The sequence below is a fragment of the Artibeus jamaicensis genome, unplaced genomic scaffold (genome assembly GCF_021234435.1).
Source record: "Artibeus jamaicensis isolate MK-2021 breed Jamaican fruit bat unplaced genomic scaffold, CSHL_Jam_final contig_240, whole genome shotgun sequence".
Taxonomy (NCBI): Eukaryota; Metazoa; Chordata; class Mammalia; order Chiroptera; family Phyllostomidae; genus Artibeus; species Artibeus jamaicensis.
The window spans coordinates 2,238,774-2,265,693 of NW_026521506.1; positions in this window are offsets into that span (position 1 = coordinate 2,238,774).

Genomic DNA, 26,920 nt, shown 5'->3' on the forward strand with positions numbered 1-26,920 from the left:
ATCAAAATGGCAAAATTCCAAGACAAAGAGAGAATCTTATAGGCAGCAAGGGAGACAAAAAAGTAACGTATAAGGAAGCCCCAATTAGGTTAGCCACTGACTTCTCAATGGAAACACTCCAAGCAAAAAGAGAATGGCAAGAAATATTCCAAGTAATGAGAACCAGAGGCCTACAACTATGGCTACTTTACCCACCAATACTCTCAGTCAAGATAGAAGGCCAAATAAAGAGCTTCCAAGACAAAAGAAATCTGATAGAATATGCTGCCACCAAGCCAGCTCTACAAGAAATACTAAAAGAACTGCTTTAAGGGAAGGAAGGATAAGAGGGAGACAGAGAGGAACACAGGTACAAAAATGGCAATGAATAAGTACCTATCAATAATAACTTTAAACGTAAATGTATTAAATGCTCCAATCAAAAGACATAGAATAGCTGCATGGATAAGAAAGCATAACCCACACATATGCTGCCTACAAGAGACTCACCTCAGGACAAAAGATCATCACAACTCAAAGTGAAAGACTGGAAACAAATTTTCCAAGCAAATGGACAAGAAAAAAAAAAAGCTGGGGTAGCAATTCTCATATTGGACAAAATAGACTTCAAAAAAAGAGCCATAAAGAGACACCCAGAAAGTCACTTCACTATACTCAAGGGAAGAATCCACCAAGAAGACATTAACATCATAAATATATATGCACCCAACATAGGAGCACCCAAATATATATAAAAAAAATCTTAGAGGAATTCAAGAAAATTATAGACAGCAACACAATTATAGTCGGGGATTTCAACACCCCACTATCAAAAATGGACAGATCTTCCAAACAAAATATCAACAAAGACATTGTGGCATTAAACAACACCCTTGATGAAATGGACCTAAGTGATATATACAGAGGTCTTCACCCCAAAGATGCTAAATACACATTCTTTTCCAATACACATGGAACATTCTCAAAGATAGAAAAAATGATAGGACACAAAGTCAGCCTCAACAAATTCAAGAATATGGAAATCATAGCAAGCATTTCTCTGACCACAAGAGACTGAAACTGGAAACCAACCCCAAAAGAAAAAATCAAAAACACCCAAAATCATGGAGACTGAATGGTATGCTATTAAACAACGAATGGGTCAAGAATGAAATTAGGAAAGAAATCAAAAAGATTCTGGAAACAAATGAAAACGATCTCACAACAACCCAAAACTTATGGGACACAGTGAAAGCAGTCCTGAGAGAGAAGTTTATAGCAATACAGGCCTACCTAAAGAAGACAGAAACATTTCAAACAAAAAACCGTACTCTACACCTGCAAGAACCGAGGAACAACAACAAAATCAGCCCAAAGCAAGTAGAAGGAAGGAAATAACCAAGATCAGAGAAGAACTAAATGACATAGGGACTAAAAGCACAATTCTAAGGATCAATGAATCCAGGAGTTTGTTCTTTGAAAAGATAAACAAAGTAGACAAGCCTTTAAGTAGGCTCCTCAAGAAAAGAAGAGAACAGACACAAATGAACACAATCAGAAATGAAACAGGAGAGATTAAAACCTGACAGATACCACAGAAAAGAAGGGATTGTAAGAAATTACTATATAGAACTGTATGCCAGGAAATTTGAAAACCTAGGGGAAATGGACACATTTCTAGAAAAATATAATCTCCCAAAACTCAATGAAAAAGAAACAGAAAACCTGAATAGACCAATAACAACAAAATAAATTGAAGCAGCAATAAAAAAAACTCCCATCACACAAAAGCCCTGGACCAAATGGGTTCACAGGAGAATTCTACAAAGCATTTAAGGAAGAGCTAACCCCTATTCTTCACAGACTATTTTAAAATATTCAAAAAAATGGAAAACTCCCAAACTCCTTTTATGAAGCCAGCATCATCCTAATTCCAAAACAAGACAGAGACACAACAAAGAAAGAAAACTTCAGGCCAATATCACTGATGAACATAGATGTTATAATCCTCAACAAAATATTGGCAAGTCACTTCCAACAATATATCCAAAGGATTATAAACCATGACCAAATGGGATTCATCCCAGGGATGCAAGGATGGTTCAACATTCGCAAATCAGTAAATGTAATTCATCACATAAACAAAAGCAAAGAAAAAAAACACATGATCATATTTATAGACACGGAAAAAGCTTTTGATAAAGCCATTTATGATAAAAGTCATTTATGGTAAAAACACTCAGCAACGTGGGAATACAGGGAGCATTTCTCAATATAATAAAGGCCATATATGAGAGACCTACAGCCAATATCATACTCAATGGGCAAAAATAAAAGCTTTTCCACTAAGATCTGGAACAAGACAAGGATGTCCCCTTTCACCACTTCTATTCAATATGGTTTTCGAAGTTTCGGCCACAGCATTCAGGCAGGAAAAGGAAATGAAAGGCATCCAAATAGAAAAGGAGGAAACAAAACTGTCATTGTTTGTAGATGACATGATAGTGTACATGGAAAATCCTATGGACTCTACCAAAAAACTGCTCCAACTAATTAATGAATTTGGCAAAACAGCTGGTTGAAATGTTAATATTCAGAAATCAAAGGCATTTTTGTATACTAACAATGAATCAGCAGAAGCAGAAATCAAGGAAAAATCCCATTCAATATAGCAAAAACAAAAATAAAATATCTGGGAATAAACCTAACTAAGGAAGTAAAAGACCTGTATGCAGAAAACTACACAGAATTGAAGAAGGAAATCAGGGAAGACACAAACAAATAGAAACATACACCATGTTCATGGATTGGAAGAATTTACACCAACAAAATGTCCATACTACCCAAAGCAATTTACGGATTCAGTGCAATAACTATTAAAGTCCAATGCCATATTTTACAGACATAGAACATACACTTCAAAAATTTATATGGAACCATAAATGTGCCAGAATAGCAGCTGCTATTTTGAGAAAGAAGAACAAAGTAGGAGGGATCACAATACCTGATATCAAACTGTATTACAAAGTCACTGTAATCAAAACAGCCTGGTACTGACATAAAAACAGGCACATAGACCAATGGAACAGAACAGAGAGCCAAGAAATCAACCCAACTCTCTACAGTTAATTAATATTTGACAAAGGGGGCAGTAACATAAAATGGAGTAAAGATAGCCTCTTCAACAAATGGTATTGGGAGAACTGGACAGCAATGTGCAAAAAAATGAAACTTGAGCACAGACTTACACCATACACCAAAATAAACTCAATGTGGATAAAAGACTTAAATACAAGCTGTGAAACCATTAAAGTCCTAGAGGAGAACATTGGCAAGAAAATCTCAGATATTTCACTCAGCAACATTTTTACTCATATGTCCCCTAGCGCAAGGAGTATAAAGGAAAGAATAAACAAATGGGATCTCATCAAAATAAAAAGCTTCTGTGTGGCTAAAGAAAACAGTATTAAATTAAAAAGACAACCAAGTGTATGGGAAAACATATTTGCCAATGATATCTCAGACAAAGGTTTATTCTCCAAAATATACAAAGAACTTACACGACCCTACTCTAAGAAGACACCCAACCCAATTAAAAAATGGGCAAAGGACTTGATCAGACACTTCTCCAAGGAGAACATACAGAATATCTAGAGATACATGAAGAGATGCTCAATATTGTTAGCTATCAGAGAGATGCAAATTAAAACCACAATGAGATACCACTTTATACCGGTCAGGATGGCTATCATGAACAAAGCAACAAACAACAAATGTTGGAGAGGTTGTGGGGAAAAGGGGTCCTTAGTTCACTGTTGGTGGGATTGCAGACTGGTACAACCATTATGGAAAACAGTATGGAATTTTCTCAGAAAAGTGAAAATCGACCTGCCTTTTGACCCAGCAATTCCACTGCTAGGATTATATCCTAAGAATCCTAAAACATCAATATGAGAGAACCTATGCACCACAATGTTTATAGCAGCACAATTTACAATAGCCAAGAGTTGGAAGCCGCCTAGGTGCCCATCAGTAAATGAATGGATCAAAAAATAGTGGTACATATAAACAATGGAATTCTATGCAGCAGAGAGAAAGAAGGAGCTACTACCCTTTGCAACAACATGGATGGAACTGGAAAGCATTATGCTGAGTGAAATAGGCCAGGTGCTGAAAGACAAATACCATATGATCTCACCTTTAACAGGAAGCTAAACAACAAAACAAGCAAGCAAGCACAATAAAAACCAAGACACCGAAATAGAGAACAAGTGCCAGAATAAGTGCCAGTGTCCAGAGGGGAGAGGGAAAGGAATTTAAGGGGGAAAATGGGAGAGGTTTTGAGGAACAAGTATGAAAGACACAGGGATGAGGACTACGGGGGGAGGAAATGGTAGGGAGGTGGGGAGCACAGGGCGGGGGCGGCTGGGATGGGAGAAATATACAAAAAATGTACTTGAAAAATAACTAAATAAAAATTTTAAAAAAAGATCCTGAGATGCATGGTCATAAACCAAAGGGGTGGAATGGTTAGGGAGGGGATGTGCAGGGTGGAAGGAAATGAAGGGGGAAATAGAACAAATATAATGGCATAATTAATAAAATATATTTAAAAATATAAAAAAATAAAATAAAATATATATTTATACTATATATGTTATTGATATTCTAACAAGCATACCATAAATTACCAGAGATGATAAATTCATGATGATAATAATAATAATGCAAACAACAACTTATGTATATTAAGTACTTTCAATGTAAGAGATGCCATAATTTGTTCTTTACATGTATAATATATATGCATGTAATCCTACAAAACACCACAGTGCAGTAGATAGTATTAGTACTTTAATTTCACAAACAGTGAAAATAACTCTAGAAAATAATATTCTCATAATTCAATCATTAATTTAAAACAATTTAAATATACTCTCAAATCTAATGAACTTATTTTAATAATAAATATGTCTTGAAACCTCCTTCAATTTATTAAAATTAAATTCACAGCTAATATAACCTAGGTGCACGAATAATTAAAACTGTAATACAGTGGTTCATATATAACTTAAAGGAGAATTTTAAAATTATATTATAATGAAATAATGTGTTCCAATATGCAGATACTAGGGCTCAAGTACAAAAGGGGACACAATGAAGTAATTCTATGCTTTTACCTGCATGTAGCTTCACTGCAAATATGAGCACTGAAAATGCAAACCAATTTAGAAATTTTGAATTGCTGATTCAAATACCGTGTAGTTTTCTGAATAATGGGAAGGTCTTCAAAAGTTATAAACAAACCAACGCACAATGCACATTATTTTTTTAGTCATTCTCTCTATTTAATTGTTAGCTGCATTGTTTAAAAATTGTGTTTATTAAAATAAATCACAATGACTTCGTAGGTATCATGGAAATAGTTTCTAGGTACACATAATTTTCTAGGTTCAAATATGCATTTAGCTCAGATAATATCACTTAGATGAATGTCTAACAAGACATAGGACCATTTTATGTGGTTCCTGATCATTTTATCTCTGGTGTCTGCTCACTAAATGTCAATAGAGCTCACTCCCCACAATTTTCATGATTCAAAATTGTCCTATCAAATTTCCAATGTGATCTCTAGGGGTTAGTATCAGGCTTTTTTAGAACAAATAATCTGAAATGTGCTCTCCTTCTTTGTATCCTTTCCTGCCAAAGAATCATAGAGGGTATTACAGAAAAAAAAAAAAAAGACATTACCTCTCAGCCAATAAAAATGTTAAAATAATAAATCCCATTAACATGAACATAAAATAAGTTCAAAATAAAGTTTTGAAATAAGTGTTTTATGGTTTATAGTTCAGAATGTGAAGAGCACAAATTTTTCTTTAACTGAAAACACCACAAACCAGTATCATGAGAATATTCCATCAAAACATTTCTTTGCCATCACTGACCCATCCTAAGCTAAAAGCCTAATACACCATTAATGTAGAGCAAAATTACTTGCATTTTCTAGAGATTCATGAATTATGTATTTTCTAAGCACAAATAATAACAGAAAAACCTTAGATGGTTGGTAATAACAATAGTTTTATCCGGATGTATGCTAGAACTAAGCAAACTAATTTTATTTTTAAATCATTTTAATTGGAGATGGGGGAAAACTCTAACCTTATAGGCTGAATATCACAGATAAAGTTCTAATATCATAAATACTTCTACCCCTATTGTTATTAACTTTTTAATGAATTAGTAACAATGGACAGTTCTGCAAAGTGCCTATCTAAAGGATCGAATATGTTAAGATACATGATTTTCTTGGAAAAAAAGGTATTCCAAAAACAGACTTTCTTTTTAAAAACAGTCTTAATTCCTATTTTCTCCATACTATCTTGGATAAACACACTCAAATATTCTAACTTATAAATTGCCAGGATTTAGATAGTTTGCAATTTGAGACATACCAAGAAGAACCACTTTCAGAATACTAAATACTGACATTATCAATAGCATAGCAGAGATGTCATTTGATTTAGTCAAAATAGCTATTATTTTTCTGGCTCAAACTAGAAATTAAATGGCCCCCATCCTTGCTCCTGCCCTTACATCTTGATCTTATTCCATAAAATTTTGGAGATATGCTAGGTTATAATTTGTTCTTCAGAATGACCTTGAATGACTAAGATAATTTAATACTCATTAAAAGAACTGTTTGAAAGAAGGATCCAAGATAGCAGTGCAGTTGGTGGAAACCAAACTCAGCTCCTACCAGGAACAATCTGGAATTGCAACTAAACTAACTATAGAACAATCAGCCTCAATAACCAATTGAAGACTAGCTGAAGAGAAGCCTTACAACCAAGGATTTACAGAAGCTACATTGAGACTGATAAGAAGGGTGGAGCTGTGAAAAGGGCTGGCCCACTCCTCTGGTGGTGGTTACAAAGGGATTATCTCAGCTGCAGGGGTTCCTTCGGAGAAATTTGAGGTCTGAATCACAAGCCAGGCTCCTCAGCCCAGAGCACCAGAACTGGGAAAGAGGAACACATATTATATCTGACTGTGGAAAGTAGCGAGGTTTCTCTCCACGAGGGAGAACCAACTAGAGACACAGGCATCCTATAAAGGACCATGAACAAAATTTGATTCACAATCACTCACCCTGTGCTCCAGTGGAGGTAAGGCTGAGTTGACTACAGTTGCATGAGGAGAGCCTGGGGTTTGTCACTCTGAGGAGGAAGCTGAAGGAAGAGCCTCCAGGGACCCTATGCTGAGACATTTTCTGTTACTGCAGAAGCCATCTTTCTTGAGGGCACCACCCGCCTCCATGCAGCATCAGGCTGAGGAAAAGCAATAGCCCTGCACTCTTAACTCCTGAGCACCCCAGCATGTGTAGGTTAATCCCTGTTTAGGAGTATAGCCAGAGGCTCTTTCAATGACTAATTTTAATAGGCAACCCAGAAGGCAGAGGTGGATCTCCATGTACTTTGAGACTTTTCCTGACAAGTTCTTGGCTCAGTACTGGTAAAAACCAAACTTAGTGCACAACTAGGTTTTTTCCCATGGGTGCCAGGCCCAGCAGAGGCAGCCACAAATTGTAAGTCACTGGTAGCTCCAAACAGATTTCCAAGGGCCAGTCACAGGCAGCATTTGACATTACCTGTGCTGGAGTTCCTGCCTACAGGCCCAGAACAAACAAACCCAGACAAGAGAGTAAGTTCCAATAAGCTTCACTATCACCATAAGATAGACTGTGGTAAGCACAAATTCTTGTTGAAGCAAATTCTGTTTCATGGGGTCAGTACCTGCACAGAAATACACTTGCCATGATTAAGGTTGAGCCTCACAGTTAGACTGAGGGGCAATCCCATGCACAAATGGACCAATAGCAATCAAGACTCAGTAACAACAGGAGAGGAAATGCAGGACAAAAAGGGCATTTCCAGTGCACCCAGCTCAGGTCGTCAAAGAGACTGCACCATTGGGGACCCCACAGGACACCTACTAATAAGAGCATTCTACCAAGACTGGGACTCATAGCAGATATATTTAATACATAGAAACACACACAAAGAGGTAGCCAAAATGAGAAGACAAACAATTATGTGCCAAATAAAAGAATAGGAGAAATTTCCAGGAAAAGAGCTAAATGAAACAGAGGCAGGCAATTTATCATATATAAAATTCAAAGTAATGGCTATAAAAATGTCCAACAGGATGAAAAAAATTAAAATCATAAAAATGACCAATCAGAAAAGAATCATACAATATCTAAAATAAATAATACACTGAGGATAAATGAGTAGGTTGGATGATGAAATTGAATTAGCAATTTGGAAAACAAGATAGAAAAAATGCCCAATCATAGCAGCAAAAAAGAAAGAAAACATTTTAAATGAAGATACTTTAAGAAACCTTTGAGACAATGTGTGTAACAATAACACCCATATCATTGGGATACCAATGGAAGAGAGACAGCAACAAATTGAGAACCTTGTATAAATGTACCACAGTTTTTTGATCCACCCATTTACTTATGGGCACTTAGGTTGCTTCCAACACTTGGCTATTGTAAATTGTATTGCTATGAACATTGGCAATCACTGTACTTGAACAACAATGACAACATTTTTTAATTAATTAAGAACCTATATAAAGAAATAAGGACTAAAATGCTCCCTAATCTTGAAAACAGAAGACACAGAAGTCTAGGAAACAGAGAGTCCCAAAAGAGATGGACTAAAAGAGGCGCACATTAAAATACATCAAAATGAAAATAGAAAAAGTAAACTACAAAGATAATCTTAAAAGCAAGGATGGTTCGACATTAGCAAATCAGTAAATGTAATTCATCACATAAACAAAAGCAAAGAAAAAAACCACATGATCATATCAATAGACACGGAAAAAGCTTTTGATAAGGTACAACACCCATTTATGATAAAAACACTCAGCAACGTGGGAATAGAGGGAGCATTTCTCAATATAATAAAGGCCATATATGAGAGACCAACAGCCAAGATCATACTCAATGGGCAAAAAATAAAAGCTTTTCCACTAAGATCTGGAACAAGACAAGGATGTCCCCTTTCACCACTTCTATTCAATATGGTTTTGGAAGTTTTAGCCACAGCCATCAGGCAAGAAAAGGAAATAAAAGGCATCCAAATAGGAAAGGAGGAAACAAAACTGTCACTGTTTGCAGATGACATGATAGTGTACATGGAAAATCCTATGGACTCTACCAAAAAACTGCTCAAAGTAATTAATGAATTTGGCAAAACAGCAGGATACAAAGTCAATATTCAGAAATTGAAGGCACTTTTGTGTACCAACAATGAATCTGTAGAAGCAGAAATCAAGGAAAAAATCCCATTCGATATAGCAAAAAGAAAAATAAAATATCTGGGAATAAACCTAACTAAGGAGGTAAAAGACCTGTATGCAGAAAACTACACAGCACTGAAGAAATAAATCAAGGAAGACAAAAACAAATGAAAACATATACCGTGTTCATGGATTGGAAGAATTTACACCATCAAAATGTCCATACTACCCAAAGCAATTTACGGATTCAGTGCAATACCTATTAAAGTACCAATGGCATATTTCACAGACATAGAATAAACACTTCAAAAATTTATATGGAACCATAAATGTACCTGAATAGCAGCTGCTCTTTTGAGAAAGAAGAACAAAGTAGGAGGGATCACAATAGCTGATATCAAACTGTATTACAAAGCCACTGTAATCAAAACAGCCTGGTACCGACGTAAAAACAGGCACATAGACCAATGGAACAGAACAGAGAGCCAAGAAATCAACCTAACTCTCTACAGTCAATTAATATTTAACAAAGGGGGCAGTAACATAAAATGGAGTAGATAGCCTCTTCAACAAATGGTGTTGGGAGAACTGGACAGCTACGTGCAAAAAAATGAAACTTGAGCACAGACTTACACCATTCACCCAAATAAATTCAAGGTGGATAAAAGACTTAAATATAAGCTGTGACACCATTAAAGTCCTAGAGGAGAACATTGGCAAGAAAATCTCAGATATTTTAAGCAGCAACATTTTTACGGATGTGTCCCCTAGAATAAGGAATATAAAGGAAAGAATAAACAAATGGGATCTCATCAAAATAAAAAGCTTCTGCGTGGCTAAAGAAAACAGTATTAAATTAAAAAGACAACCAAGTGCATGGGAAAACATATTTGCCAATGATACCTCAGACAAAGGTTTAATCTCCAAAATATACAAAGAACTTACACGACCCCACTCTAAGAAGACAACTAACCCAATTAAAAAATGGGAAAAGGACTTGAACAGACACTTCTCCAAGGAGGACATACAGAAGATCCAGAGACACATGAAGAGATGCTCAATATTGTTAGCTATCAGAGAGATGCAAATTAAAACCACAATAAGATACCACTTTACACCAGTCAGGATGGCTATCATAAAAAAAGCAATAAACAACAAATGTTGGAGAGGTTGTGGGGAAAAGGGGTCCTTAGTTCACTGTTGGTGGGGTTGCAGACTGGTACAACCATTATGGAAAACAGTATGGAATTTTCTCAGAAAACTAAAAATCGACCTGCCTTTTGACCCAGCAATTCCACTGCTGGGATTATATCCTAAGAATCCTAAAACATCAATATCAAAGAACCTATGCACCACAATGTTCATAGCAGCACAATTTACAGTAGCCAAGAGTTGGAAGCAACCTAGGTGCTCGTCAGTAAATGAATGGATCAAAAAATAGTGGTACATATACACAATGGAATTCTATGCAGCAGAGAGAAAGAAGGAGTTACTGCCCTTTGCAAGAACATGGATTGAACTGGAAAGCATTGTGCTGAGTGAAATAGGCCAGGTGTTGAAAGACAAATACCATGTGATCTCACCTTTAACAGGGAGCTAAACAACAAAACAAGCAAACAAGCAGAATAATAACAAAGACACTGAAATAGAGAACAAGGGGACAGTGACCAGAGGGGAGAGGAAAGGGAATTTAGGGGGAAAAAGGGGAGGGATTTGGAGGAACAAATATGAAGGACACAGGGACAAGAACTAACGGGGGTGGAAATGGGAGGTAGCTACGAGCATGGGGCGGGTTGGGCTGGGATAGGAGAATAGACAAAAAACTGTACTTGAAAAATAACTAAATAATTTTTTTTAAATGAAAGAAAATATAAAGACAGGTTTTTACTTACAAGAAACCTCCCATGAAACTCTCAGCTGATTTCTCAACAGAAACATTTCAAACCAGAACAGATTGCCAGTAAATACTCAAAGCAATAAAAAACAAATACCTACAACCACAACCATAATTTAAAGCAAGACTATCATTTAAAATTGAAGGAGAGATAAAGAGCTTCCAGACAAAAAAAAGCTAAAGGGATTTGTTACCACCAAACCGGTATTAAAAGAAATGTAAAAGGGCTTCTTTTAATATGATGAAGAGAGAAGGAGGAAGAGGAGAAAGCAACTTAGTAAAAGAATGAAATGGCAATAAATACATATCTATCAATAGTCCATTTAATTGTAAAGGGTGTGAATACTCCAACCAAAAGACATAGTGTACCTAATCAATAATAAAACAAGACCCATATATTTTTTTCTACAAGAGACCCACCTCAGAACAAAAGAATAACACAAACTAAATGTAAAGGCATGGAAAAGGATATTTCATGCAATGGAAAAGATAAAAATCTGGGATAGCAATCTGACTAAAAAGACTAAAATAAAGGTTATATAGTGAGAGACAAATAAAACATACTACCTAACAGTAAAAGGAGCAATCAAACAAGAGGATATAATGCTTGTAAATGTTTATGCACTCAACATAGGAACACCAAAATATGTAAAGAAAATCTTAATGGGCATCAAGGGAAAGATTAACAGTAATACAATCATAGTAGGGTAATTTATCACCCTAAGGACATCAATGGATAGATCTTGCAGACATAAAGTAAAAAAAAAAAAAAAAAAATTGATGGCCTTAAATGACACACTAGATCACGTAGATTTAACTGATATCTTCAGGTTATTTCACTCAAAAGCAGCAGAATATGCACTTTTTTAATGCATATGGTACATTTTCTAAGGTAGACCACCTGTTAAAACACAAAATAATTCTCAATAAATTTAAGTAGGCTGAAATCATATCAAGCATCTTTTCTCACCATAATCATATGAAACTAAAAATCAATCACAATAAAAATACTGAAAAATGCACAAAGACATGGAGGTTAAATAACATGTTACTGAAAATAAATGTGTTAAAAATGAAATCAATGAAGAAAACAGAAGATACTTTCAAACAAATGAAAAATAGAACACAACAACCCAAAATGTATAGGACACAGCAAAATGAGTGTGAGTAGAAAAATTCATAGCAATACAAGCTTATCTCTAAAAAAACCTGAAAGATTTTAAATAAACAATCTAACTTTAAACTTAAAGGAACTTGAAAAAGAAAAACAAATATAGCCCAAAGCAGTTAAAAGGAAAACAATGATAAAAATCAGATCAGAAATAAAATACCCTCTAAAAAGCAACAAAATAGATCAGTGAAAAAAAAAAGAGCTGGTTCTTTGAAAAGATAAACAGATTGATAAACCTTTAACCAGACCCATAAAGAAAAAAACAAACAAAAAAGACCCAAATAAATAAAATCAGAAATGAAAGAAAACTAAAAACTAACAATGAAATATGAAGGATTGGAAGAATACTTTATGGACAACTATATGCAAACAAATTGGAAAATCTAGACAAAATAGGTAAATCCCTAAAAACATACAATCTTCAAAAAATGAATCAAGAAGAGTCACAAAATCTGATTAGACTGATTAAAACTAATTAGATTAAATCAGTAGTAAAAAATTAAAATTCCAAAAAATAAAATTTCTGGACCATGTGGCTTAACAGGTGAATTTTATCAAACATTAAAAGAACTTAAACATGTTCTTCTCTAAATATTCCAAAAAAATCAAGAGGAGCAAAAATTCTCAAGCTCATTTTTCAAGGCCAGCATTATTCTAATTCCAGTATTAGATAAAGAAATTACAAAGAAATAAAATTGTAGGCAATTATCCCTGATGAATATAGATGATAATATCTTATAACATGTATCAGCAAAACAGATTCAGCAATATATTAAAAAACATTATATAACATCATCATGCAGGATTTAATTTTGGGATTCAAGGCTGGTACAATATATCCAAAAATCAATAAAGGTTATATATCACACAAACAAAATGAAGAATAATAACTACTTGATCATATCAATAAATGCAGAAGACCCATTCAATAAACTGTAGCACCCATTTATGATAAAAATTTATCAGCAAAGTGGAAATAGAGGGAACATACCTCAACATAATAAAGGCCATATATGAGAAACCCACAGCAAACATCATACTCAATGGAAAAAAACTGCAAGCATTTCCCTTAAGATCAGAAACAAGAGAGAGATGTCCTTTTTCACTGCTTTTATTCAATGTAGGACTGGAATTGCTAGCCACAACAGTCAGACAAGAAGAAATAAATGACATCCAAATTGTAAAAGAAGAAATAAAACTCATTGTCTGCAGATGACATATTTCATATGAAGACAATAAACAATCCACTAAAAAGCTATTAGAACTGATAAATGAATTCATTAAAGTAGCAGGATACAAAAAATATCCAGAAATCAGTTGAATTTTTATATACCAAAAATGAACTTTTATAAAGACAAACTAAGAAAATAATTCTATTCACAGTTGCATCAAAAAGAATAAAATACATAGAGATAAACTTAACCAAAGAAGTGAAAAACCTAAGGGGGGTGGAAATGGGAGGCAGGTGAGGAACACTGGGGGCGTGGGCTAGAAAACCAAGACACTGAAATAGAGAACAAGTGGGCAGTGACCAGAGGGGAGAGGGAAGGGAATTTAAGGGGAAAATGGGGAGGGATTGTGAGGAACAAGTATGAAAGACACAGGGATGAGGACTGGGGGGGGGGGATGGGTGGGAGGTGGGGAGACGGGGCGGGGGGGGGGCTGGGATGGGAGAAATAGACAAAAAACTGTACTTGAAAAATAACTAAATAAAATTAAAAAAAAATGCAACCCACTGATTGGGAGAATATATTCACCAATGATGCATGATGATATGGTGTCAATATTCAAAACTTATAAAGCACTTATAAAGCCCAACACCAGAAAAATAAAATTGGTTACAACATGGTCAGCCTTCGCTGGTGTGGCTCAGTGGATTGAGTGCTATCCTGGGATCCAGAGGGTTTCTGATTTGTTTCCCACTCAGGGCCCATGCTTGGCTTGTGGTCCAGGTCTCCTGTTGGGGCATATGAGAGGCAATCACATTGATAAATGGAATTTTTTTATGACCCAGGAATTCCACTTTTGAACATATATGCAAAGAGGCCTGGCTGATGTAGCTCAGTGGATTGAGTTCAGGCCTGTGAACCACAAGATCGAGGTTCGATTCCCAATCAGGGCACATTCCTTGATTGCAGGCCGGTCCCTGATAGGGGACCCACGGGAGGCAACCATACATTGATATTTCTCTCCTTCTCTCCTTCCCTTCCCCTCTAAAGATAAATAAATACAATCTAAAAAATATATATGCAAAGAAACACAAAACAATAATTCAAAAGAATATATTGACCACTATCCTATGTTCATTGCAGTGTTATTTACAATAGCCAAGATTTGGAAGCAGTTTGAGTTCACATCAGTAGAGAAGAACAGGTGGCACATTTGCACAATAGAATACTAGTTGATCATAATAAAGAAGGTAATTTTACCCTTTGCAGCAAAACTGATGGATGCGGAGAGCATTATGTAGAGTGAAATAAGCCAGTTAGAAGTGCCATATGATTTCACTCATATGCAAGATCTAATGAAAAAAATGAGCTAACGAGGAAAACAGGGACAGGCTCATGAATAAAGAGCAGACTGACAGCTCTGAGTGGGAGTTAGGGGGAAGGGATTAAGAAGGAAAAAATGAGAGAAAAAAACTTATGGACATGAACAGTAGTGTGTGTGGATAGCTTGCAGGAGGGTATAGAGGGGATAAATGCTGATGGATGGAGACTTGATTTGGAGAGGTAAATACACAATACAATGTACATATGATATGTTGTAGAATTGTGCACCTGAAACCTGTATAATTTTGTTAACTAGTGTTACCCCAATACATTTAATTAAAAAATAAAGTAAAATTTAAAAGGAACTATGGGATTGATAAAGCAAAGAGGGGGTTTGATTAGGTTTAACAACACATTTTTTTTGTAATCCAGTGAAACTGAACTAGTCAAGCAATGCTATACAGTTACACAGGTAGAGTTGGAAAACTAATGCTTGTGAGGAAAATCAAAACTAAATTTTAAAAGCACAGATACTATAGTTGAGACCACAAGTATAATACAGATGCTGAAAGACAGTAGAATATAATAATAATAGTAGTTGGTGCAGTTGGGCTCATCTTCCTTTTATGAAGATACATATTGTCTGAAGAATTATTTGGGAATAGTAAAGCTAATCTTTAAACAGTTAAATTCTCCGAGGAAATTTAATATGTAAACTGAGTTATTTTGTTCTAGAGAAGTGGTGGCATTCCATTTCAATCAAATTGTATAGTTATTATGAGAAAGGTGCTGATTGATTTTTTTATATAATCCATGTTGGAAGATAAATAAAAAATATACATGGACTAAAACTGAAATCATTTAGACACAAAAAAGTCTCAAATATCACTATGATAAAATATGGGAAACAATGAACAACAGAGTCTATGAAATCTGTTTCTTAGAGGATGTCAGAAAGAAAAAATAATTATCTGTTTTGGGTGGTTGAGATCATGTCCCTGTAGCCAATTATGGTTCCTTCTATATCAAATGTTCCACCGTTTTTTTTTTTTCATTTCTCTCTATAATTACCCTTTCACTATTTTTGACATAATTATTTCTATGCACAAAAATATTCTTCACATAAGGTTTTTTTTTTACAAAGTTAATTTTCTAGAGACAGAGCAGGGGAGAGGGAGAGAGAAAGAGAAACATTGATTTGTTGTTCCCCTTATTTATGCATTCATTGGTTGATCCTTGTATGTACCCTGACCAGATATTGAACCCACAACCTTGTGGTATCAGGACAACACTCTGTCCAACTGAGCTAACTAGTCAGGGTTACGCATAATGTTTCATCTATTAAGCATATTATACTTCTATGAGAATCTGACATAGACTTCAAAATCTGTCTACTTTATTTTGATAGATTAAAAAACAAAAGATGGGTTGACAAGAAAATTGTGACACTTCCATCTACTAGTTATGAAAATGTTCAGTTAAGAAAAAGTAACTTAAAAATTAACATGTTTGAATGTACAAAAGTTCATTTTTTGAGAGGTCAGAGTTTTCAAGATGGCATATTAAAGTCTGGTGTTTTTCCCTAATAAATTCAAACATGTCTTTGATTTGAATATTCAGTTTATATTACCTAGCTGATAATCATACATGAAATACATAGGTATCAACAGACTGGAAATATGTAGGGAAGAAGAATTGGGTAAGTCATTTCCATATAGAGTTGTTATATTTTAACAAAAAGTGTAATAAATCTTCAGACACTGACCTAATTTAACTTGGAAGCTTATAACCTTTAAGCCATCTTTAAGTCACCTTTAAATTACCTACAAAGCAACACCAATCCTGCTTCGCTATGTACGTATTCAATGACAGGGAATGTAGCAGAGTTCTTGAAATGAGTTTTGCCATATGAATAGTCTAAGCTGCATCTTATGAGTCAGTAAGGGCACTGTTTTCCCACAAAGATCTTTCCTAATACCCAACTGAGAATCATTTAAACAAACCTTTTATAATTATAACTATAAACAAAATGAATCCCAGAACATTTAACAATGTAAAAATAAATAATAGCCTGAACTTTATGAAGTATTTGATTGTACTATCCAGGGTACCTTACAGAAAAACAAACCTAATTGGAAATACCATTTACTAAATGTAGACATACATGCATAGAACCTGAAAAAGAATTACTGAGATTTACAGGAGGTGACATTTTATGGGGATGGTGCATTTGGGAATAATTTCTGCTAAAAAAATACAGTTCTAGTCCTATTAAATTCATATATTTCTGTTAAATCAATAACACTGCATCTAGTTGAAAAGGCTTGAAAGGTCACTTCCTACAAACACTGAGGCCAAATCATTTTATACCTGCCAATGACATGGAATGTCTGAAAATGCAGGTATTGACAGTCTCATTTGATTGAAACTGCATTATTTAGCGATTCCCACATATACTCTAAAAAAATCATTTGTGCAAAGGTGATAGTTAGTGATAGCATTTATGTTCTGGTCCATATATCCAGGGAAGCATAGTCAAATAAATTCATTGTTTGACAGTTCCAACTATTCTCTTTGTCAATATGAGTTGGCTCAATAGCTGGCTATGAATATCTTTAAAATTTCCTCAATATACAGATTATACAATTTACATGCATATAAAGTCCATGTCGTTGTGTGCAAGACATTTGGGTAATATAACAATATTTTTTATCATATCGTTTCTGATTTAGTATGTAGTAGAAACTCTATGGATAAAATTTTATATTAGTGCTAATATCTATTAAAATTCTGTAAAGAAAAAAATAGGACTTTTACTTCTAAAGTTCTAGAATGTGGAAGATTTGAAAAAGGGAGAACAGAAGAAAATATCTTTAACTTGCAAATAACCTTCAACACAAAACTGGGTTGTTAATATGATGTGCATAGACCTCTAGGGAGATAATAAGTATATTTTTCTAAAAAATTTTCTCATGTACTTTCATACACATTTATACTTAAATAATTCATGTATTTTTAACCAAAACAATGAGAGTACACTATATACACTGTTATATAAACCACACTTTTAACATGTGCTTTAGACATCTTTCTATGTTAATACATATAAATATTCGTTATAGTTTTTAATAGTCTGATGGCATACTATTAAATGGATGTACCATAATTTATTTAATAAACTCCATAATGATGAACATATAGGTCAATTTTTGACAGTGGTAGATGACACTACAGTAAATGTTTATAATTCCAATAGAAAACTTTTCTGGGTGTGGATTGTACTAAAAATAAGCCCATTTTTTAAAAATTTGATAATTATTGCTGAGCTAACCTCTACAAATATTGTACCAATGTAAAGCTTCACCATTAGTCTATCATGTATGTTATTTCTCCACATTATCCTCTTCCCTAGGTATTATAATTCTTTTTAATATTCTTCTATCTGATATGTGAAATAAGTATCTTATTTAAAAAATTTTTATTGTTGTTCAAGTACAGTTGTCTTCGTTTACCCTCCACCACCACTTCATCTGCCCTACCCATCCCCACCTCCCACCCTTGATCCTATCCCCCCTTGCCTTTGTCCATTGGTCCTTTATATATGTTCCTTGATGAACCTTCCCCTTTTTCTGTTATCCCTTCACCCTTCCCCTGTGGTTAGTCAGTTTGTTCTTTATTTCCATGTCTCTTGTTATATTTTGCTTGCTTGTTTGTTTGAGTAACATATTTGAGATAAATATTTTAATTTGAAGTCCATTGATTCCTAGTGATTTGGGGCTCAGTAATGAATACTAACTTTGAAAACTCAGGCTATTCTCAATCCAACCTGTATCCCTATTACTTTGTTGTTGCTCTTCTGGAAAAAGGAAGATTGGTAGCTAAGGACTTTTTGATTCTTTAATGTAAATTGCCCCTGCTTTGATTGTGTTTATCCTGCTTATGGAAGTATCATGGGGTCTTTAAGTACCTGTCCTTCCATTTTTTTTCAGAGATAAGCCAGCTTTGACTCCAGCATTTTTATTTCTAGCAAACTCTGAATATACTGTTGGTTTATATGCATGTTAATTTGACATGAAGCCTAGGGTATAGGTATAATTTCCCCCCAATTAATTAATTTAATTAGAAAGAAATGATTACCATCAGAGTCTGGACAAGGCAGAGGATAATTCCAATTCCCCTATGTAAAAATTAATTTCCTAGGATGAGAGACTTCAGGGGCCAAAATACTCACAGATAAGATCAATATGGTACTCATAAAAATGTTCATGAAAAGATTATGGAATGAGGTGGAGTTCAATAGGGAGAGCTTCAAGCAGGAAGCAACTCACCTTGATTCTTTAAATTTACAGTGTTGATATATCCCTTCTTCTCAGACTTACATGGACTCTTGGGTTGACTAATGACAACAAAATCTATTTCATAAAATATTAACACAGCATCACGGTCTAAATTGTTAATATAGCCTCATGCTTTAGGATGTGGGTGTTCTTGGCACCTATTACAATGTTCTTAATCTGTGGTCCTCTGAAGAAACACTAAGATTGGGAGCATTTTATTTTAATATGTTACATTGTGTTAATTTTTTAAGGTATGTGCAACATGGTCAAGAAACACATGAGCCCTTTGATTCAGTTACTGGTAAGTTTCCACCAGCATGATTTTGAAATCTCATTTACTTTTTCTTGTAAAAGGGATGAGGGTACAAATAATATGCAGTCTCTATTCTGTATGAGTTTGCAATTCACTTGGAGAGACAGGCCAAGCCTAGAGGATTCAATTGGTGGGACCTGGCTAGCTTTCTGGAATCCTGCTAAAACCCGTTTTTCTGGGACTGGTTTTTGTCCATTTCTTGCCACTTGGGGCAGTGAAACATGGCAGAAAGTTTTAGACAAGACAAAATAAGCCTCAGAAATATTCAATGATTGTACTAATTAAATTAAGAAAAATATTATTTTTAGAAGTCATCAGAGGCCCTCAAGCTGATGTGACAGAATGCCCTACTCTGCCAAGGAAGGACTGCTTCTCACACTCACAGGATTGAGAGCTGATGTGACCAGACCATTCAGCATTTATAGGGAAAGATGTCTTCTCTCACTCAAAAGATTTAGAGGTATAAGATTTTACAAGATGGCTGAGAAGTATATGGATACTATGCCTACTTGTTTCTGCCTCAAAAGTGGATTTGCAGCTGAATTTCCAAGCAATCAATCTGAACCATCAACTGAAACCTAGTTGATGTGAAATATAACCAAGGAGTGCAGAAGATGTTACATAGAGACTGATAAGAGGGATTGAAACTTAAAAACTTAGAGTGCAACTTCCCAGCATAGATCACTCCTATTGTTGCCTATCGTTGCATCAAAAATTTGGGGAATTCATAATATGGGCTCCAACTGGTAGAAAGGCAATCCTACTGCACTCAGTTCTTGCAGAAGGGGCAGCAGGCTGCAGCTTCAGTGACTTTAGGGAGGTCTTCTATTTTCTGGAGAGTCTTTGGACAGAGACCTAGACTTTAACTAAACTGAACGTCATAGAGATCTTAATCCCATCCTGAAGACTGGAAATGGGACAGAAAGCATAGCTTCCTCCTGGGATCTGGGCTAGCATTGGCCCCAGTGGGAGAGCTTTTTGATCTACCCCTTTGAATCCAGGGCTGCCGAACTCACTCCCAGAAAGGGGGCAGCTGGCTGTACCCAACTTGAATCTTCAGTGAGTCCCCCTGAAGAAGATAGTTTGGCTTTAAAGCTGAGAGTATTCTCCCCTCATTGAGTGCCTAACTGACTACATGGTCCCCAAGTAGAAGACCCACCTGCTCTATCTCAACTAGCCTAGGCTCGTGCAACAGTATCTCATTGAAAAGCTCAGGAGGAAAACCGGGTAATCTCAAGAGGCAATCAGAGCAGCTAAAAGTTGTACAAGGACCTCAGGGAGCCTCAGAGCTTCCCTTAGCCTTAAACAGGAAGAAGCACTGACTCTTTTATACAGATGGACCATCACAGGAATAAGCAGGTCCAATACACACAGTCACGAACAGTGAAGAGCATAGTAGCTATGGATAGGTAGTCCAAGGCTGGTTATACACAATGTTAGAGAGAAAAATGTATCTGAAACTCACCCAAGTGGACAGAAAACCAACAAAACCAGTGGTGGTCTTCAGACCACACCAGAGATTGACCCAACTACCCACACAAATGGTACAGCAAAAAAGAGATTTCTACAGGTGCCAGACCCTGCTGGGTACACTGCCACTTAAAGTGACAACAACTGTATGGCATCTCATGAATGGTGGTTGAGATTTACACTTACAGTTTCCCAGCATGAAGGGTTAACTCTACCCACAAAAAGACCAGCAGCATTTGACACATAATCCAGAAGAAACACTCCTGGAGTACAAAGCTCAGGTTAGCTAAAAGATTGTCCCATCCAGCCCAACAAGACACCTTCACCTCCCTCCCGAAAAAATCACAAGTTTGGGAGGCATGGCACATCTACCTAAGACACAGAGAACAAATGGGGAGACAAATAAAAATGTCCCAAACAAATGAACAACAAAAATCTCCAGAAAAAGAAATAGATGAAATAGAAACAACCCAAATAACAGATGCTGAGTTTAAAATAATGGTAATAAGAATACTCAAGCCCTGGCTGGTGTGTCTCAGTGTATTGAGCACTAACCTGTGAACCAAATGGTCACTGGTTTGATTACCAGTCAGGGCACATGCCTGGTTTGTGGGCCAGGTCCCCAGTAGGATGAGTGTGAGATGAAACTACACATTGATGTTTTTCTCCCTCTCTTTCTCCCACCCTCTCCATCTGTCAAAAATAATTAAATAAAATATTTTAAAATTATTATAAAAAAAGAACACTCAAGCACCTTAGGGGAAAAATAAATGATCTCAGAAAGAACTTAAACAGAGATGCTAAGTAATATATATATATATATATATATATATATATATATATATATGCAATTAACTAGAAGGAATCAACAGCAGATTAGAGTAAGCCAAAGATAAAATCAGTATATTACAGGACAAGATAACACCTAAATAGAAAATGTAAAAGAAAAGAGATTAAGGAAAATAAGGAGAGTCTAAGGGACCTCTGGACATTGAGCTTAACAATATCTGCATCATAGTGGTCCCAGAAGGAGAACAGTGTAAGTAAGAGATAAATAATTTTATATTATTTTTATTTATTTATTTTAAAAGGGAGGGGAAGGGCAGGAGAAAGGGAGAGGAACATCAATGTGTGGTTGCCTGTTGTGTGCCCCCTACTGGGGACCTGTGCCCTGACTAGGAATGGAACCGGTGACCTTTTGGTTCGCAGCCTACACTCAATCTATTGAGCTACACAAGGCAGAGCAAGAATATTTTTGAATAAATAATGACATAAAACTTCTCTTTCCTGGAGTAGAAAAATGTTGCACATGTCCAGGAAGCACAGAGGGCCCCAATCAAGATGAATCCATAGAGACCCACAGCAGGTTACATTATAATTAAAATTAAAAATGGCAAAATAAAAAAATGACAGAATTTTAACAGCAGACAGAGAGACAGTTAACTACAAGAGAGTTCCCATAAGGCATCTGTTGATTTCTCAACAGAAACACTTCAGGCAAGAAGGGACTGGCTTGAAGTATTCAGTGATGAAAAATAAGGACATTCAACCAAAAAAGTGTACCCAGCAAGGATGTGATTTAAAATTAAACGTTAAATAAAGAGATTCTCAGGGGAAAAAATTGGCCAAAAGAGTTCATTACCACAAAACAGCATTAGAAGAAGAAGAAGAAGAAGAAGAAGAAGAAGAAGAAGAAGAAGAAGAAGAAGAAGAAGAAGAAGAAGAAGAAGAAGAAGAGGAAGAGGAAGAGGAAGAGGAAGAGGAAGAGGAAGAGGAGGAGGAGGAGGAGGAGGAGGAGGAGGAGGAGGAGGAGAAGGAGAAGGAGAAGAAGAAGAAGAAGAAGAAGAAGAAGAAGAAGAAGAAGAAGAAGAAGAAGAAGAAGAAGAAGAAGAGGGAGGAGAAGGAGGAGGAGGAGGAAGAAGAAGAAGAAGAAGAAAGAGAGAGAGATCTAGTTACAAAAAATGGTGGTAAATAAGTATCTTTCTAAAATAATTGTAATTGTAAATGAACACAATTCTCGAATCAAAGACATAGGATAGTGAGATGCATAAGAAAATATGACCTTATGTATGTTCTCTACAACAGACCCACCTTAGAACAAAAGACTTACAAAAGTTGGAAGTGATGAAATGAAGGAAAATATTCCATGTGAATGGAAATGAATAAAAAGCTGTGGTAGAAATACTTATATGTGACAAAAATGACTTTAAAATAAAGGCCATAAAGAGGCAAAAAAGGTCACTGTATAAAACTAAAGGGATCATATATACACCCAATAAAACTAAAGGGATCATATATACACCCAATTTATGTATTACATAAATACATAAAGAAAACTGTGGTGAGCTTTAGGAAGAGATCAACATTAATACTGTCATAGAAGGGAATTTTAACACTATCAACAATGGATATATCTTCCAGGCAAAAAAAAAATCAACAATGAAACAGCAACATTAAAGAACATACTTTTTTTAATTTTATTTTTTATTGATTATGCCATTACAGTTGTTCTATTCTCCCCTTCATTCCCCTCCACCCTACCCCCCCGTCCCCACCATTACCCCCCCTTTAGTTTATGTCCATGTGTCTCAAGTTCTTTAGATTCTATATTTCCCTACTATTCTTGCCCCACATTTATTTTCTATCTACCACCTATGCTACTTATTTTCTGTACCTTCTCCCCCCTTCTCCTCCTCCCACTCCCCTGTTGCTAACCCTCCTCGAGATCTTCATTTCTATGTTTCCACTCCTGATCTAGCTGTCCTTTTAGTTTGCTTTTGTTTGAGGTGTGATTGTTAGTAACTGTGAGTTTGCTGACTTTTCACTATTCATGTTTTTTTAAAATTCTTTTTCTTAGATAAGTCCCTTTAACATTCCGTATAATAAAGGCTTGGTGATGATGAATTTCTTGAATTTGATCTTATCTGAGAAACACTTTATTTGTCCTTCCATTCTAAATGAAAGTTTTGCTGGATAGAGTAATCTTGGTTGTAGGTCTTTGGATTTCAGAACTTGGAATACCTCTTTCCAGCCCCTTCTTGCCTGTAAGGCCTCTTTTGAGAAATCAGCTGCCAGTCTGATGGGAAGTCGTTTGTAGGTGACTGTCCCCTTAACTCTTGCTGTTTCTAGGATTCTCTCCTTCATTTTAATCTTGGCTAATGTAATGATGATGTGCCTTGGTGTGTTCCTTCTTGGGTCCAACTTCTTTGGGACTCTCTGAGCTTCCTGGATTTCCTGGAGGTCTATTTCCTTTGCCAGATTGGGGAAATTCTCCTTTAGTATTTGTTCAAATAAGTTTTCCACTGGTGGCTGTTCCTTTCCCCCTTCTGGTACCCCTATAATTTGGATGTTGGAGTGTTTAAAGATGTCCTGGAGATTCCTAAGACTCTCATTTTTTTGAATTCTTGTTTCTTCACTCTCTTCTGTTTGGCCATTATTTGCTTCTGGTCAAACACATTGATTTGAGTCCCAGTTTCCTTTTCATTGCTATTGGTGTCCTGTGCAATTCCATTCATTTCAATTAGCTTCGCCTTCATATGTTTCTCTAATTTGTGGCTATAAACAACCAGATCTGTGAGCATCCTGATCACCAGTGTTTTCAACTGTGCATCTGAGAGTTTTGCTATTTCTTCATAGCTTAGATTTATAGGCTTTGGGGCTTTGAGATCTTCTTGAGCTATTTTTGGTCTGTTCGCGCCCATTAAGTGTGAGGAGTGGAGCCTCTGACTCCCAGGTCGCTGGGTTGTGACGCTGCATGTGGAGGCGGGGTCAGAGCGGGGGAAATGGTGGCACCCTCTGCTGCCGCTCGCCGCTGGGGCCTGCTGGGTCCCAGTCCAATTGCCCACTCCCTCGCTTGTCTATCTGTGCACGAATGCGCGACCACAGTCAAATCTCGGCCCTGCTCCCTCGCTGGTTACCCATGGTCATTCTCTCAGTCGCTCACTAGGTCCACCCGTTGCAACCCTGTGCCTGGGTTCCACGCGCTGAATCCTCTGACCGAGTTTTCCTGTGCAACCCTGCTCCACCAGCTGCTAGTTTCGCCCCTCTTACTGGTCAGGCTGAAGAATTTGCTGTTATCAGACTTCCAAAAAGTTCAATTTTCTGTGTTCTGGCTGTGTTTTCTGTTGCTAATATTTAGTTGACTCTAAACTTGGTTGTGTGAGAAAGCAAGGCAGCTCCACCTATGCCTCCATCTTGGCAAAAGTAAAGAACATACTTGATCAAATTCATTTAATTGATATTTACAGAACATTACATCCCAAAGCAGCACAACATACATTCTTCTCAAGTGCACATGGAGCATTCTCAAAGATAAACCACATGTCATTACACATAATAAGTTGTAAAAAAGTGAAGATTGAAATCATATCAAGCATTTTATTTGATTACAACAACAAGAAACTGGAAATCAACCTCCATAAAAACACTAAAAAATATTCAAATACATAGAGGCTAAATAACATGCCATCAAATAATGAATGGGTTATCAATGATATAAAGGAAGAAATAAAAACTTTTTTGAATTTTATTGTTGTTTAAGTGCAGTTTTCTGCCTTTCCCCCCACCCCTCCCCACCGCTCTAGGCATCCAAACATCTTTCTCCTGTTTCTAGCCTCCCTTGTTTTTGCCCATAGGTCCTTTATAATTGTTCCTGTAAACCCTGTCCCCCTTCTCTCTATTATCTCCTCCCCTCTGGTTACTGTCAGTTTGTTCTTAATTTCAGTGTCTTTGGTTATATTTTACTTGCTTGTTTGCTTTGTTGATTAAGTTCCACTTAAAGGTAAGATCATATGGTATTTTCTTTCATAGCCTGGCTTCTTTCACTTAGAATAATGCTCTCCAGTTCCATCCAAGCTGTTGCAAGTGGTAGGAGCCCCTTCTTTCCCTCTACTGCATAGAATTCCATTGTGTAAATATACCATAGTTTTCTGATCCATTCATTTACTGATGGGCACTTAGTCTGTTTGCAACACTTGGCTATCGTAAATTGTGCTGCTATGAACATTGGGGTGCACGGGTTATTTTGAATTGATGTTCCAGGGTTTTTAGGATGTAATCCTAGCAGTGGAATTGCTGGTTCAAAAGGCAGTTCCATTTTCAGTTTTCTGAGGAAATTCCATACTGTTTTCCATAGTGGTTGCACCAGTCTGTGATCCCAGCAACAGTGCACTAGGGTTCCATTTTCCACACATCTTCTCCAACACTTGTTGTTTGTTGCTTTGTTTCTGATGACTATTCTGACTGGTGTGAAGTGCTATCACATTGTTGTTTTAATGTGCATCTTTCTGATGGCTAGTGATACTGAGCATCTTTTCATATGTCTCTGGACTCCCTGTAGCAAAAGTGTCTGTTCAGATCTTTTGCCCATTTTTTTTATATTTCTTTTTTTTAAGACTTTATTTATTTATTTATCTTTAGAGGGGAAGGAACGAGGGAGAGAAACACCAATGTATGGCTGCATTTTTGTGCATCCCCTGCTGGGAACTGGCCTGCAGGGAACTGATCTGCAACCCAGGAATATGCCCTGACTGGGAATCGAACTTCGATCTTCTGGTTCGCAGGCCTGTGCTCAATCCACTGAGCTACACCAGCCAGGGCTTTTTGCCCATTTTTTAATTGGGTTGCTTGTCTTTTCAGAGTGAGATCATGTGAGTTCTTTATAGATTTTGGAGATCAAAGCTTTGAGGTGTCATTGACAAATATGTTTTCCAATATAGTTGGTTCTCGCTTTATTTAATACTGTTTTCTTTAGCTGTGCAGAACCTTTTTATTTTGATGAGATTCCATTTGTTTATTCTTCCCTTTTTGTCCCTTTCTCTAGTGGACATATCAGTGGAAATATTGCTCTGTGGGATATCTAACATTTTACGGCCTATGTTCTCCAAAAGGATTTTATTCAGTCACAACTTATATTAAAATCTTTTCTACACCTTAAATTTACTT